This window comes from Manis pentadactyla, chromosome 7, assembly GCF_030020395.1.
Source record: "Manis pentadactyla isolate mManPen7 chromosome 7, mManPen7.hap1, whole genome shotgun sequence".
NCBI lineage: Eukaryota > Metazoa > Chordata > Mammalia > Pholidota > Manidae > Manis > Manis pentadactyla.
This window is the reverse complement of record NC_080025.1, coordinates 148,190,534-148,204,528: the sequence shown is the minus strand read 5'-3', so window position 1 is coordinate 148,204,528 and position 13,995 is coordinate 148,190,534. Positions and strand designations below refer to the sequence as shown.

Sequence of the window (13,995 nt, the reverse complement as noted above, 5' to 3'; positions counted from 1 at the left end):
AGCAAACATTTATAACTTAATCTAAAAACTATATCAGAGATGTCTCATTTTAAAGTCACTCTAATCGAGCAAGAAGATAATAATTTTAATTATTTCAGATCATGTTAACCTTGGAGTTTAAAAATTAGAAAAGATATGTGAGATAACGATGTCTGCTGACAGTAATCCACTATTGAACACATTTGTACTTCGGAGTTAATACCTGGGTCTCTGGGACTGTTGGCTTTTATGACTGGAAGCTCCTTAGGGCAGGAAATACACCTAACCTTAACGTGTGGGTCCGCTACAACGTGCACTACCCTGTCATTCAACAAACACTTATTAAGTGCCAACGATTGTGCGAGGGGCCACTCTGCACACTGGGATTCTGCATCTATGAATTCATTTGCGAGAAACCATTTATTTACTTTTGAGATGTTTCAGGTTATGCGAAACTACGTCTGTATCAAAGTCCACTTGAACGCCTTGGCATCCACCCCACTGCAGAGGTCTCTCATCTGCGCAGCCCCGGTGACGTTGAAGTGAGGCACTGCGTTGCCCTGCCCTGCAGGGCCCTGTGCGCAGTCACCACCGGGCCGGCGCAGAGCCTCAGCTCTCCCTCTCCAGACACAGCCTGCTGGGCAGCAGGGCACTGGCGCTTCTCTGCACCCTATTCGGCACTGGATTGCAGGCCTGGGGAGGGGCCGAGGCTCCAGGCTGGGAGAGGGAGGACGAAAGCCCCAAGTGCGCCCAGGCTGGGACTGCTCGCCGGTGCGGGAAGGGAAGCTCTCTGTGGAGACTCTTCCTAGTCCACTGCTACGGAGACCTGCACTTAGGGTTTGACAGCTGTGTTGGAGAGGAAGGCTCTGGCCCCAGACGCCAGCTTCCCCGCGGGAATTGCAGGCATGGGCGCGCGGTGTGCACCTCTGGCCGCTCCAGCTGACCTTCCCTCGGCGGGACAGGAGCTGCGCCCCCAGCCCTGCTCCATCAGAGTACTTCCAGGGGAACCTGCACCATCACGTGTGAAGTCCCTGAAGTAACACACCCACATTCCCGTTCCCCCTGCAGGAGTGAATGTGGGGCCGGTGGTCGTCCCTGCCTCTGGGGCCCAGGCACAGCACCCCACACAACCAACTATTTCCAATAATCGGGTGTAAAAATTTACTTTTGCCATATGGGACAATAAATTGTCAGACTTCTGAAATCTGCGGCACCCCTTCCCTTGAAACCAGAGGGTCCTGCTGTCCCTCAAGGGGGAGTAGCTGACCTCACCAGTGCTGAGGGCTCCCTTCCCGACAGGGTGCATCCGCGACAGCGCTCCGCCCTGTAAAGGCCACACCCCTGCCTCCCCAGACACTGACTTCTCCAGCTCCAGCACTGGCTGGCTCTTCACAGACTTACTTTTTTGACACCTAATCCATACATCTTACAATTAATTCATCCACCTGATGCGAACAAACCGAGCTGCGCTGACCACTGCCCCACCGACCCGCCGCCCTCCCTTCCTGCCAGACGGACTGCCTGGCAGCCTGACGGCCCCGGACCACTGTGCCCTCTCCAGGACCCTGCTTCCCACGTGTTCCCTCTCTCCTATAGCAATTTCACCAACTCACTTCCAGTAGCACACAACATGCATTATTCCTCTCATCTTTAAAACAAAATAAAATTTCCATTAGTTCCACATCCCTTGAGTTACTGCTCATCTTTTCTACTTTCATCTATTTCCTTCACAGAAACACTCCTCAAAACAGCTGTCTGACTGCTTCCCCAGTCCCCGCCTCCTACCCAGCCTTCTGTGTCACACTGTAAGTCTACAGCAGTGGACACCCCAGTCCTGTGAATGTTCACAAAGAGACCCCATGGAAAAGCACCCCGCCCATAAGCCTCCTCCTGCCCCTCCCAGCGTCAGCCCCAGTGATGTCCGACACACATCGGTCCTGCCTGCTCGAGCTTGCGAAGTGGAGCCCTCCAGGATGTGCCCTGTTTCTGCCCTCTCTCTCACCCACCCTCCTATAGAGCTGTAGCTTGGCCACGCCACAGTCCATACGAACACCCCACTGTTTACTTGCAGTTTCCAGCCTGGGGCTATATAATGCAACCCTACTGTAAGTATCCTTCACACATTTGGTGAATATGCTTATGTATTTCTGTTGGATGTACCTAGAGATATAGGATACAAGGATATAAGAAGATACTTCTGGAAGACATTGCTTCTATTCTTTCAACCCATCTGCTGAGGTTCAGCCCAGTCCTTGCCCCACAACCCAAGTTTACATTCACATACTCAACTGCCTACCTACAGTCTCTCTGCGAGTCGTCGAGAGACATTTCAGACTTCAGGAGAATCAAACAGCTCATCATCCCTGCCCAAATCTTCCCCATCTCAATGACATCCCCAGCCTTCTAGTTCTCGGGACAAAACCTGTACAGCCCGCTTACTGTCCCTCTCACGTCCCCATGATTCATTGGCAGATTGTCTTGGGTCTGATTACTTCTCTCCAACACTACCTCAAAGGCACCATGATCGCACAACCAAAGGCCGTGATTCTTCCAGCTGGCCTCCCTGCTGCCATTTCAGCTATTTATGATAGCTCCGGTGCAGGCAAGGAGGCCCATCAGACATAGTTCATCTCCTAATATTGCCCTGCTCATCTCCCTGCTGGTCACACCGGGAATCTCAGCCTGGTTTGTCTTATTCCAGAGCGTCAGCTCAATGACCTCTCTCCTGCTGCCTCCCAAACAAAGCTGGCAACAACTTGGAAACAAGAAGAGTAGCAATATACATCTTCACTTGGTTTGCTTTTGTAAAGTTAAATTTACTAATCCTAAATGAGTATTTAATTGTTTAAGATGATTTAAACAGGCTACACTTCACTGTTAGATGTTGATTATCCTCCCAGTATAAAGTAAAGGCCAGCAGAGCTAAGCATTAGACTTTAAGCAGAACCAGCAAGAGGCTGAGTCTCTAATGTTCATGGCGACAATTTAACAGGGCTTAGGGCGAGAACAATGGACTTAACAGAGGCTGAGTCCCGTTCAGTGCTTGGGAGCGTTAAGCAATGTGAGAAGGGGTATTTCAATAGTGAGCAAGAGCTTTCTCCAGGAGCAGAAACAATCTTGGTATCCTGGAGGGGCTAAAACTTCACTAACACTTGAAGTACTGGGGTCAACTGAATTCTGGAAGGCACTTGTCATTTTTATGAACAACCTAAACCATTTTTATTCCATGTTTAATTTTGAAGAAACATAGTGAACTTACATAGAAAACTATGACTTTACCTGACAAAAATAATCTCCATGCTCTGTTTTTAATGGAAGAAAATGTAAATTCTAATTATGAGAATGTGATCAAAGCAGGTATAATACACAGGAGTAAGATTCAAATAAAGCAATCATTTGTAAGTTGTTATTTTTGCTTTTTCTGCTTCCAAAAAAGTTGAAGGTCAACAAGAGCAAACTCATAATGAATTGTCCACTGCGGATAACTGGGAGATTCAGAGAAAGCTTACAAGTGAAATTTGCTGACATCAAAGTAAAAAAGCCTTAATACTGATCGGAAGGCTTGCCTAGCATAGGATGATCAACTATTTGCTGAATATTATGTTTAAGTCTAAGGAAAAGACAGAACTTTACAGATCAGAACACTGAGTCTGATGACAATCAGATGAACCAGCTCAATTACACTGACCCTTAATAATGAGTCCGAGAGTTCAAAACAAGATAGTATAAGAGAAGCATTGCCATTTAAGGACCAAGATAACTTAAATAACTAGTATTCACCTCAACTTACAGTTTTATAGCCTCAGCAAGTTCAGTGAGCATTATTTTATAAAAGGACTCTAATGATGGAGCAGCGTAAATTTTCCCAGCTCTCAAAAGTCTCAGGAAAAAATGTTAACTGCCAATATTCCACTCCATGATACATTAAGTGCACACTAAACTCTACTAAAATACCAAATTATAAACTACAATGAAGTTTCACAGTGTGCTAATTAAAATTTTGAAATATACGACCAAGATATTATCAAATAATTTGATATATAGGCGTTCTGTTCTACTTAAATCAATATTCTGAAGCAAGAAAAAAAAGGAGCCACTTTCAAACAGAATTCAAATATGATAAAACATTTCCTTCGATAAATATTCTGAACTTAATTGGCTTAAATGGACCCAGGTGCTTCTGTCTGTGAAAAAAAGTTCAAGATGACATTACCACACCTTCGAGCTGTTTATTTATTCCCTGTCTGGAGCTGATTTACAAGCAATAAAATGCAATCACAACCCCCACCAGAAGCAGGAATCATCTGCTAATGGAACTTTTAACTGAGAAGTGACCAGTGACATGAGGTAATTCTTCCTAGGCAGGACTGCTCTTGAAGACCTCTCTGCACTTTATCACAGTAAACAATCACTAACATATGCATTAAAGAAAATTTAAATACATTATGACCCAATAAATATCATAATCAATCAATTTATAATTTTCTTCTCTTAAAGATTTAATGTTCAACTACCACACTGTTGATGCTACACCATTACACGCACACAGAACGGGACAGTTTTTAGCATGTTGGTACAAAGCTTAACCATTTGTGATCAGATGATAATCAGGTATGTTTTAGAAACTAGTACTCCCTTAGGAATTTCCATGCAAAAAATTATGTAAATCTTAAATATGTGGAACCAAATTAACTACTATCCTCAAATAATTACAGTTTTGTGCTGGTTTTGTCTAAACTTCATTGTTTTATAGTTTTATTGAGATATTTTATATAACTTCATTTTTAGGAGGTTTTAGATCCCACATTCTCCCCCTAGAATCTGGCTTAAAGAGATACATATTCCCAAGTAGAGGAATGGTCAGTCATTCCTTCTGCATCAACAGAGCTTCACAGGGAGACTATGCCCCTGAACGGCACTTATGAGCCACAAGTCCACAAGCAGCAGAGAAATGAGTTCATCCTCCTCAGACTTACACAGCTGTTAGGAAGCCACAAAATGTCAGTGAACCTGGACCACCTAATTACCTGGTTTTTGTATTAATCAACACTGGACGATTTCAAAATTCAGGAAGGAAAAATACAAAATTTTAATGAGATTTATTTCATGCAAACAAAATTACTCTATCTGTTGTCTATTATTGTACCATGTGAGAACCATCAAATTTCGGGAGTATTCTGGGTTAATCCTAGCAAAAGAAAGGCTCACCTTCATGACTTAAATTTATTATTATTATTAATTTGGAAGGTGTTTGGATTCACCCTAATTGGAAGAACTACAGCACACCATCCGTCTCCAAGCTGCTAGCGCCCTGCGCTCTGGCAGTCCCCCTGGGAGGAGCTGCGGAGCCCTGGCGGTGCAGACACTGCCAGGGCACAGCTCTCGGGGCTGTTACGTCTTCACAGGAATTACAGTGAGAAATGATCTGCTTACAAGTAAGTCATGGACCTAATATCTGGTCAAAGTCTGAAATTTGTCACTGAAATGGTAAGGTGAGCCTAAAGAAATATGCTATTATAATGTAAGGTCAAGTTCAGCCTATCACTACACCTGAAGAATACTTAAAATCTGTAACTAAAGGAGCAACAGTTGAAATCCTAACAAACAGTAAGTGGGCCTGTAATAATATATCTCAGAGACCCAAATAAAGGGGCATGATCTGTACCCAGGACTTCCACTACAGACTCCCTCCCCCTGCCCTCTGTGTGGTCAGGCCCGGGGCTCCATTTCCACTATGAAGAAACACACGCACACAGGACACAGCGCTCGCCCCAGAGCTGCAGCACTCAGCAAGCTGGACACAGAGGCCAGTGGGGTGGGACTGCTAGTTGGGAAACCCTTACATTTACAGTCAGCTGGTCTCAACAGGAAGCCATCACTGTCATTACGGCACCATCACTCAGGACTGGATCACCGTCCCAGACCCTTAACTCACCTACTTTGAATCTTATCCTCAAAATCCATTCTGCTCATGGTAAAAATGCAGTAAGTATCAGCCATTTGCCTAAACAACTATTTTCCACAACCCACGGCATCAGACTAAATTCTCCAGGTGGAGCACAGACTATGCGGTCTGACTGTCTCGGTGCAGGTCTGCAGCAGTTGGCAAACGCGTCCGGGAGAGTCCGCACAACATACATAGCTTTGCTCGGCTGGCATCCATAGGGAAAGGAGCCGCAAACAATGTAAATGATCAGGCCTGAATGCATTCCCATAGCATGCATGCATTCATTCATTCATTATCTAACTATCTATTTATTTATTTATATTTTGGTATCATTAATCTACAATTACACGAGGAACATTATGTTTACTAGACTCCCCCCATCACCAAGTTCTCCCCACACACCCCATTGCAGTTACTGTCCATCAGCGTAGTGAGATGCTGTAGAATCACTACCTGTCCCCTCCATGCTGTACAGCCTTCCCCGTGCCCCCCCCTTTGGTTCTGTGAGTCTGCTGCTGTTTTGATCCTTCAGTTTTATTATATTTTATTTATTTTTTTAATTTTTGCTATCATTAATCTACAATTACATGAAGAACACTATGTTTATCAGGCTTGCCCCCTCACCAAGTCCCCCGCAACACACCCCACTAGTCACTGTCCATCAGCGTAGCAAGATGCTGTATAATCACCACCTGTCTTCTCTGTGTTGCACAGCCCTCCCCATGCCCCCCCCCCAACACTGTACATGCTAATCATAAGGCCCCCTTTCTTTTTCTCCACCCTTATCCCTCCCTTCCCACCCCTCCTGCCCAGTCCCTTTCCCTTTGGTAACTGTTAGCCCATTCTTGGGTGCTGTGAGTCTGCTGCTGTTTTTTTTCCTTCAGTTTTTCTTTGTTCTTATGCTCCACATATGAGTGAAATCATTTGGTACTTGTCTTTCTCTGCCTGGCTTATTTCACTGAGCATAATACCCTCCAGCTCCATCCATGTTGTTGCAAATGGAAGGATTTGTTTTCTTCTTATGGCTGAATGATATTCCATTGTGTATATGTACCACCTCTTCTTTATCCATTCATCTACTGATGGACACTTAGGTTGCCTCCATTTCTTGGCTATTGTAAATAGTGCTGTGATAAACACAGGGGTGCATCTGTCTTTTTCAAACTGGAGCGCTGCATTCTTAGGGTAAATTCTTAGAAGTGGAATTCCTGGGTCAAATGGTATTTCTATTTTGAGCATTCTGAGGAACCTCCATACTGCTTTCCACAATGGTTGAACTAATTTACATTCCCACCAGCAGTGTAGGAGGGTTCCCCTTTCTCCACAACCTCATCAACATTTGTTGTTGTCTGTCTTTTGGATGGTGGCAATCCTTACTGGTGTGAGGTGATATCTCATTGTGGTTTTAATTTGCATTTCTCTGATGACAAGCGATGTGGAGCATCTTTTCATGTGTCTGCTGGCCATCTGAATTTCTTTTTTAGAGAACTGCCTGTTCAGCTCCTCTGCCCATTTTTTAATTGGATTATTTGCTTTCTGCTTGTTGAGGTGTGTGAGCTCTTTATATATTTTTCATGTCAATCCTTTATCATATCTGTCATTTATGAATATGTTCTCCCATACTGTAGGATACCATTTGTTCTATTGATGGTGTCCTTCGCTGAACAGAAGCTTTTCAGTTTGATATAGTCCCACTTGTTCATTTTTGCTTTTGTTTTCCTTGCCCGGGGAGATATGTTCAAGAAGAGGTCACTCATGTTTATGTCTAAGAGATTTTTGCCTATGTTTTTTTCTAAGAGTTTTATGGTTTCATGACTTACATTCAAGTCTTTGATCCATTTCGAATTTACTTTTGTGTATGGGGTTAGACAATGGCCCAGTTTCATTCTCTTACATGTAGCTGTCCAGTTTTGCCAGCACCATCTGTTGAAGAGACTGTCATTTCCCCATTGTATGTCCATGGCTCCTTTATCGAATATTAATTGACCATATATGTTTGGGTTAATGTTTGGAGTCTCTATTCTGTTCCATTGGTCTGTGGCTCTGTTCTTGTGCCAGTACCAAATTGTCTTGATTACTGTGGCTTTGTAGTAGAGCTTGAAGTTGGGGAGTGAGATCCCCCCCACTTTATTCTTCCTTCTCAGGAGTGCTTTAGCTATTCGGGGTCTTTGGTGGTTCCATATGAATTTTTGAACTATTTGTTCCAGTTCATTGAAGAATGCTGTTGGTAATTTGATAGGGATTGCATCGAATCTGTATATTGCTTTGGGCAGGATGGCCATTTTGACGATACTAATTCTTCCTAGCCAGGAGCATGGGATGAGTTTCCATTTGTTAGTGACCTCTTTAATTTCTCTTAAAAGTGTCTTGTAGTTTTCAGGGTATAGGTCTTTCACTTCCTTGGTTAGGTTTATTCCTAGGGATTTTATTCTTTTTGATGCAATTGTGAATGGAACTGTTTTCCTGATTTCTCTTTCTATTAGTTCATTGTTAGTGTATAGGAAAGCCACAGATTTCTGTGTGTTAATTCTGTATCCTGCAACTTTGCTGAATTCCGATATTAGTTCTAGTAGTTTTGGAGTGGAGTCCTTAGGGTTTTTTATGTACAATATCACGTCATCTGCAAATAGTGACAGTTTAACTTCTTCTTTACCAATCTGGATTCCTTGTATTTCTTTGTTTTGTCTAATTGCCATGGCTAGGACCTCCAGTACTATGTTAAATAACAGTGGGGGAGAGTGGGCATCCCTGTCTAGTTCCCGATCTCAGAGGAAAAGCTTTCAGCTTCTCGCTGTTCAGTATGATGTTGGCTGTGGGTTTATCATATATGGCATTTATTATGTTGAGGTACTTGCACTCTATACCCATTTTGTTGAGGGTTTTTATCATGAATGGATGTTGAATTTTGTTGAATGCTTTTTCAGCAGCTATGGAGATGATCATGTGGTTTTTGTCCTTCTTTTTGTTGATGTGGTGGATGATGTTGATGGATTTTCGAATTTTGTACCATCCTTGCATCCCTGGGATGAATCCCACTTGGTCATGGTGTATGATCCTTTTGATGTATTTTTGAATTCAGTTTGCTAATATTTTGTTGAGTATTTTTGCATCTACGTTCATCAGGGATATTGGTCTGTAGTTTTCTTTTTTGGTGGGGTCTTTGCCTGGTTTTGGTATTAGGGTGATGTTGGCTTCACAGAATGAGTTTGGGAGTATTCCCTCCTCTTCTATTTTTTGGAAAACTTTAAGGAGAATGGGTATTATGTCTTCTCTGTATGTCTGATAAAATTCCGAGGTAAATCCATCTGGCCCGAGGGATTTGTCCTTTGGTAGTTTTTTGATTACCGCTTCAATTTTGTTGCTGGTAATTGGTCTGTTTAGATTTTGTTTCTTTCTGGGTCAGCCTTGGAAGGTTGCATTTTTCTAGGAAGTTGTCCATTTCTTCTAGGTTTTCCAGTTTGTTAACATACAGATTTTCATAGTATTCTCTAATAATTCTTTGTATTTCTGTGGGATCTGTTGTGATTTTTCCTTTCTCATTTCTGATTCTGTTGATGTGTGTTGATTCTCTTTTTCTCTTAATAAGTCTGGCTAGAGGCTTATCTATTTTGTTTATTCTCTCGAAGAACCAGCTCTTGGTTTCATTGGTTTTTTCTATTGTTTTATTCTTCTCTGATCTTTATTATGTCCCTCCTTCTGCTGACCTTAGGCCTCATTTGTTCTTCTTTTTCCAATTTCGGTAATTATGACATTAGACCATTCATTTGGGATTGTCCTTCCTTCTTTAAATATGCCTGGATTGCTATATACTTTCCTCTTAAGACTGCTTTTGCTGTGTCCCACAGTAGTTGGGGCTTTGTGTTGTTGTTGTCATTTGTTTCCATATATTGCTGGATCTCCATTTTAATTTGGTCATTGATCCATTGATTATTTAGGAGCATGTTGTTAAGCCTCCATGTGTTTGTGAGCCTCTTTGCTTTCTTTGTACAATTTATTTCTAGGTTTATGCCTTTGTGGTCTGAGAAGTTGGTTGGTAGAATTTCAATCTTTGAATTTACTGAGGCTCTTTTTGTGGCCTAGTATATGGTCTATTCTGGGTATTGTTGCATGTGCTCTTGAGAAGAATGTGTATCCTGCTGCTTTTGGGTGTAGAGTTCTATAGATGTCTATTAGGTCCATCTGTTGTAGTCTGTTGTTCAGTGCCTCTGTGTCCTTAGTTATTTTCTGTCTGGTGGATCTGTCCTTTGGAGTGAATGCTGTGTTGAAGCCTTTCAAAATGAATGCATTGCTTTCTATTTCCTCCTTTAATTCTGTTAGTATTTGTTTCACATATGTTGGTGCTCCTGTATTGGGTGCATATATACTTATAGTGGTTATATCCTCTTGTTGGACTGAGCCCTTTATCGTTATGTAATGTCCTTCTTTATCTTGTTACTTTCTTTGTTTTCAAGTCTATTTTGTCTGATACTAGTATTGCAACACATGCTTTTTTCTCCCTGTTGTTTGCATGAAGTATCCTTTTCCATCCCTTGACTTTTAATCTGTGCATGTCTTTGGGTTTGAGCTGAGTCTCTTGTAAGCAGCATATAAATGGGTCTTGCTTTTTTATCCATTCTATTACTCTGTGTCTTTTGATTGGTGCATACAGTCCATTTACATTTAGGGTGATTATTGAAAGATATGTACTTACTGCCATTGCAGGCTTTAAGTTTGTGGTTACCAAAGGTTCAAGATTAGCTTCTTTACTATCTTACTGTCTAACTTAACTCGCTTATTGAGCTATTATAAACACAGTCTGGTGATTCTTTATTTCTCTCCCTTCTTATTCCTCCTCCTCCATTCTTCATATGTTGGGTGTTTTGTTCTGTGCTCTTTTTAGGAGTGCTCCCATCTAGAGCAGTCCCTCTAAGACACCCTGTAGAGGTGGTTTGTGGGAGGCAAATTCCCTCAACTTTTGCTTGTCTGGGAATTGTTTAATCCCTCCTTCATATTTAAATGATAATCGTGCTAGATACAGTATTCTTGGTTCAAGGCCCTTCTGTTTCATTGCATTAAATATATCATGCCATTCTCTTCTGGCCTGTAAGGTTTCTGTTGAGAAGTCTGATGATAGGCTGATGGGTTTTCCTTTGTAGGTGACCTTTTTTTTCTCTCTGGCTGCCTTTAATACTCTGTCCTTTTCTTTGATCTTTGCCATTTTAATTATTATGTGTCTTGGTGTTGCCCTCCTTGGGTCCCTTGTCATGCAAGTTCTGTGTGCTTCTGTGGTCTGAGAGGCCATTTCCTCCCCCAGTTTGGGGAAGTTTTCAGCAATTATTTCTTCAATGACACTTTCTATCCCTTTTCCTCTCTCTTCTTCTTCTGGTACCCCTATAATGTGGATATTGTTCTGTTTCGATTGGTTACTAGCTCTCTTAATATTCTTTCATTCCTGGAGATCCTATTGTCTCCCTCTGCATCAGCTTCTCTGCGTTCCTGTTCTCTGATTTCTAGTCCATTAATGGTCTCTTGCATCTCATCCATTCTGTTTTGAAGTCCTTCCAGAGCTTGTTTTATTTCTGTATTCTCCTTCCTTAGTTCTTGCATATTTCTCTGCAAGTCCATTAGCATGGTTATGACTTTTGTTTTGAATTCTTTTTCAGGAAGATTGGTTAAATCTATTTCCCCAGATTCCTTCTCAGGGGAGGATGTGGAAGCTGTCTGGGTTAGTCTTGTCTGGATCAAATATTTTTGCCTTTTCATGTTGACAGATGCAGTGGTATGCTGTTGACTCGTCTGTCAGCTGGGAGAACCAAGACCCTTCCCACTTGCTCCTGGCCTTTCTTCACTGGGACAACTGCGACCCCTAGCGGCTTGTGTTAGGCAATTGCGTGTAGACTGGGTCTCTGTGTCTTGCCCGCCGGTATGGAGGAAGCTCCCTTGCTGTGGGCGTGGCCAGCCTTAGACTGCTGCTCTGCTATGGCGGGGCCCCGGAGGGGTAATGGACAGGGGGCTGTTTGGCTGTTTACCTCCGTGAGGGGTCTCAGAGCTGCTGCCCAGGGTTCCCCGAGATTCCCAGTTGCTGGGCTAAGTGTCCCAGGACGCTTCCGTTCAGCTGTGGGGTCCCTGTCCCCTTAAGACTTTCAAAAAGCACTCGCTTTTCTTTGTCCCAGGGGCGCCGGCTGCGGGACCCGCTCGCAGGTCTTACTGTCCTGTTTCCCTAGTTTCCAGCACCCCACGCATGCACTGTGTCTGTGCTCTGGTGCGGATGGCTGGGGCTGGCTATTTAGCAGTCCTGGGCTCCCTCTCCCTCCCTGCTCTGACTCCTCTCCTCCCGCCAGGAACTGGGGTGTGGTGTGGGGCGCTTGGGTCCCGCCGGGCCAGGGCTTTATCTTACCCCCTTCGTGAGGCGCTGGGTTCTTGCGGGTGTGGATGTAGTCTGGCTGTTGTCCTGTATCTTCTGGTCTCTCTTTTAGGGATAGTTTTATTTGTTGTATTTTGAAAAATATGTATGGTTTTGGGAGAAGATTCCCACTGTCCTACTCACGCCACCATCTTGGCTCCGCTGCTCCTTCAGTTTTTCTTTGTTCTTATACCCCACAGATGAGTGAAATCATTTGATACTTGTCTTTCTCCGCCTGGCTTACTCCACTGAGCATAATGCCCTCTAGCTCCATCCATGTTGCTGCAAATGGTAGGATTTGTCTTCTTCTTATGGCTGAGTAATATTACATTGTGTATATGTACCACATCTTCTTTATCCAGTCATCTACTGACGGACACTTAGGTTGCTTCCATTTCTTGGCTATTGTAAATAGTGCTGCAATAAACATAGGGGTGCATATGTCTTTTTCAAACTGGGCTCTTTAGCATTTTTTTTTAAACAAAAAAATAGGTGGGTGGACTTGGCCAGAGGCTGTGGTTTGCAGTCCACAGTTCCAGGGTGTCACCTCTAGTCACAGCTTCGACTTGTGGCTATGCTGGTCAGAATGCCTGGGTTAGAGACAGTTTCCCACCTGTCTCTAAAAACGTGTTGGGTGGCAGACAGTAAATATCAGGCATTCCGATTCCACTATTTCAAGTAGGGGAAATAAGAATGCATTCCCAGATCACCCAAAGTCCTAATGAATTTCCCCCAAATACCATGAAAAGTCTATCTATGTAACAATACACCAAGGATTCTTGGATTAACATAAAACATGAGTTTTATTTAATAATATTTTTAGTGGCTATGTCCTGTGTGCTATGCCAGGATACTTTAAGGCCCAGATTAGTTACATCTTTCCTCTGTACAGCAAGAAACAGGCCCAATACTGGAAATAAGGAAGGTATCTTCTGAACCGGACCTTGGGCTCCTGGCAGAAGTCAATGCTGGAAGCCAGGACCGGGCATCGTGACAGTCACAGGACAGGAGGGTGCAGCCTCCTTCAGACAAGGCAGGCCAGCAGGAGGCCATCAAGTCCACCTCAGCACTCTGCACCCTTCCACCTCATCTTGCATGGTCTTACAACCGTGCTTCTGATGTTGACAGGGAATGTGGGGTGGAACCTCTTCAGTTACCACAGCAACAGCCTAACTACTGGGGAACCGTGTGCATGTCCTCAAACGCACTATGCTGCTCTACCTCTCACAGCCCCAGTTAGTGGACTGAATTCATCCGTCTGAGGAAAAACAATTATTGATTTTCAACTTCCCCTGGGAATAACCTAGATGATTTTCTACCTCATTTAAAGCACGCTAGATGCAAGTTTTATTTACTGATTTTACTGGGCTATCTGCTAGTCACAAATCACTAGGACTAGCAGCTGTCAACACTAAATTTACTTATAGTACAAAGAAGCAACAAAATAAAAGTAACCTAGAAGTATAAACTTGTAAGTAAACAGTCCCCATTAAAATGCTGGTAATCAATTGAAAAGAAAAAACAACAAGCTGTTTTTTTGGACTGGATTTGACTTGTGAGGAAGCAGGTGGCCACCATGGTGTAAATGAAGCCTTATCTCTTACCGTTCCCCCCACACCACACCCACAGGCTATGCCACAGTCTGACCCCCACCCGCAGTGGGACGGTGTTAGGAGGCGGGCCCCTT

At 43.3% G+C, this 13,995-nt stretch overlaps 1 protein-coding gene across 1 annotated transcript in view; it reads right to left on the bottom strand.

Annotated features, from left to right (window-relative positions):
- The window catches only part of UBE3C (ubiquitin protein ligase E3C), a 130,761-nt gene that overhangs the window by 32,352 nt on the left and 84,414 nt on the right, over positions 1-13,995 (bottom strand). The window lies entirely within an intron of this gene.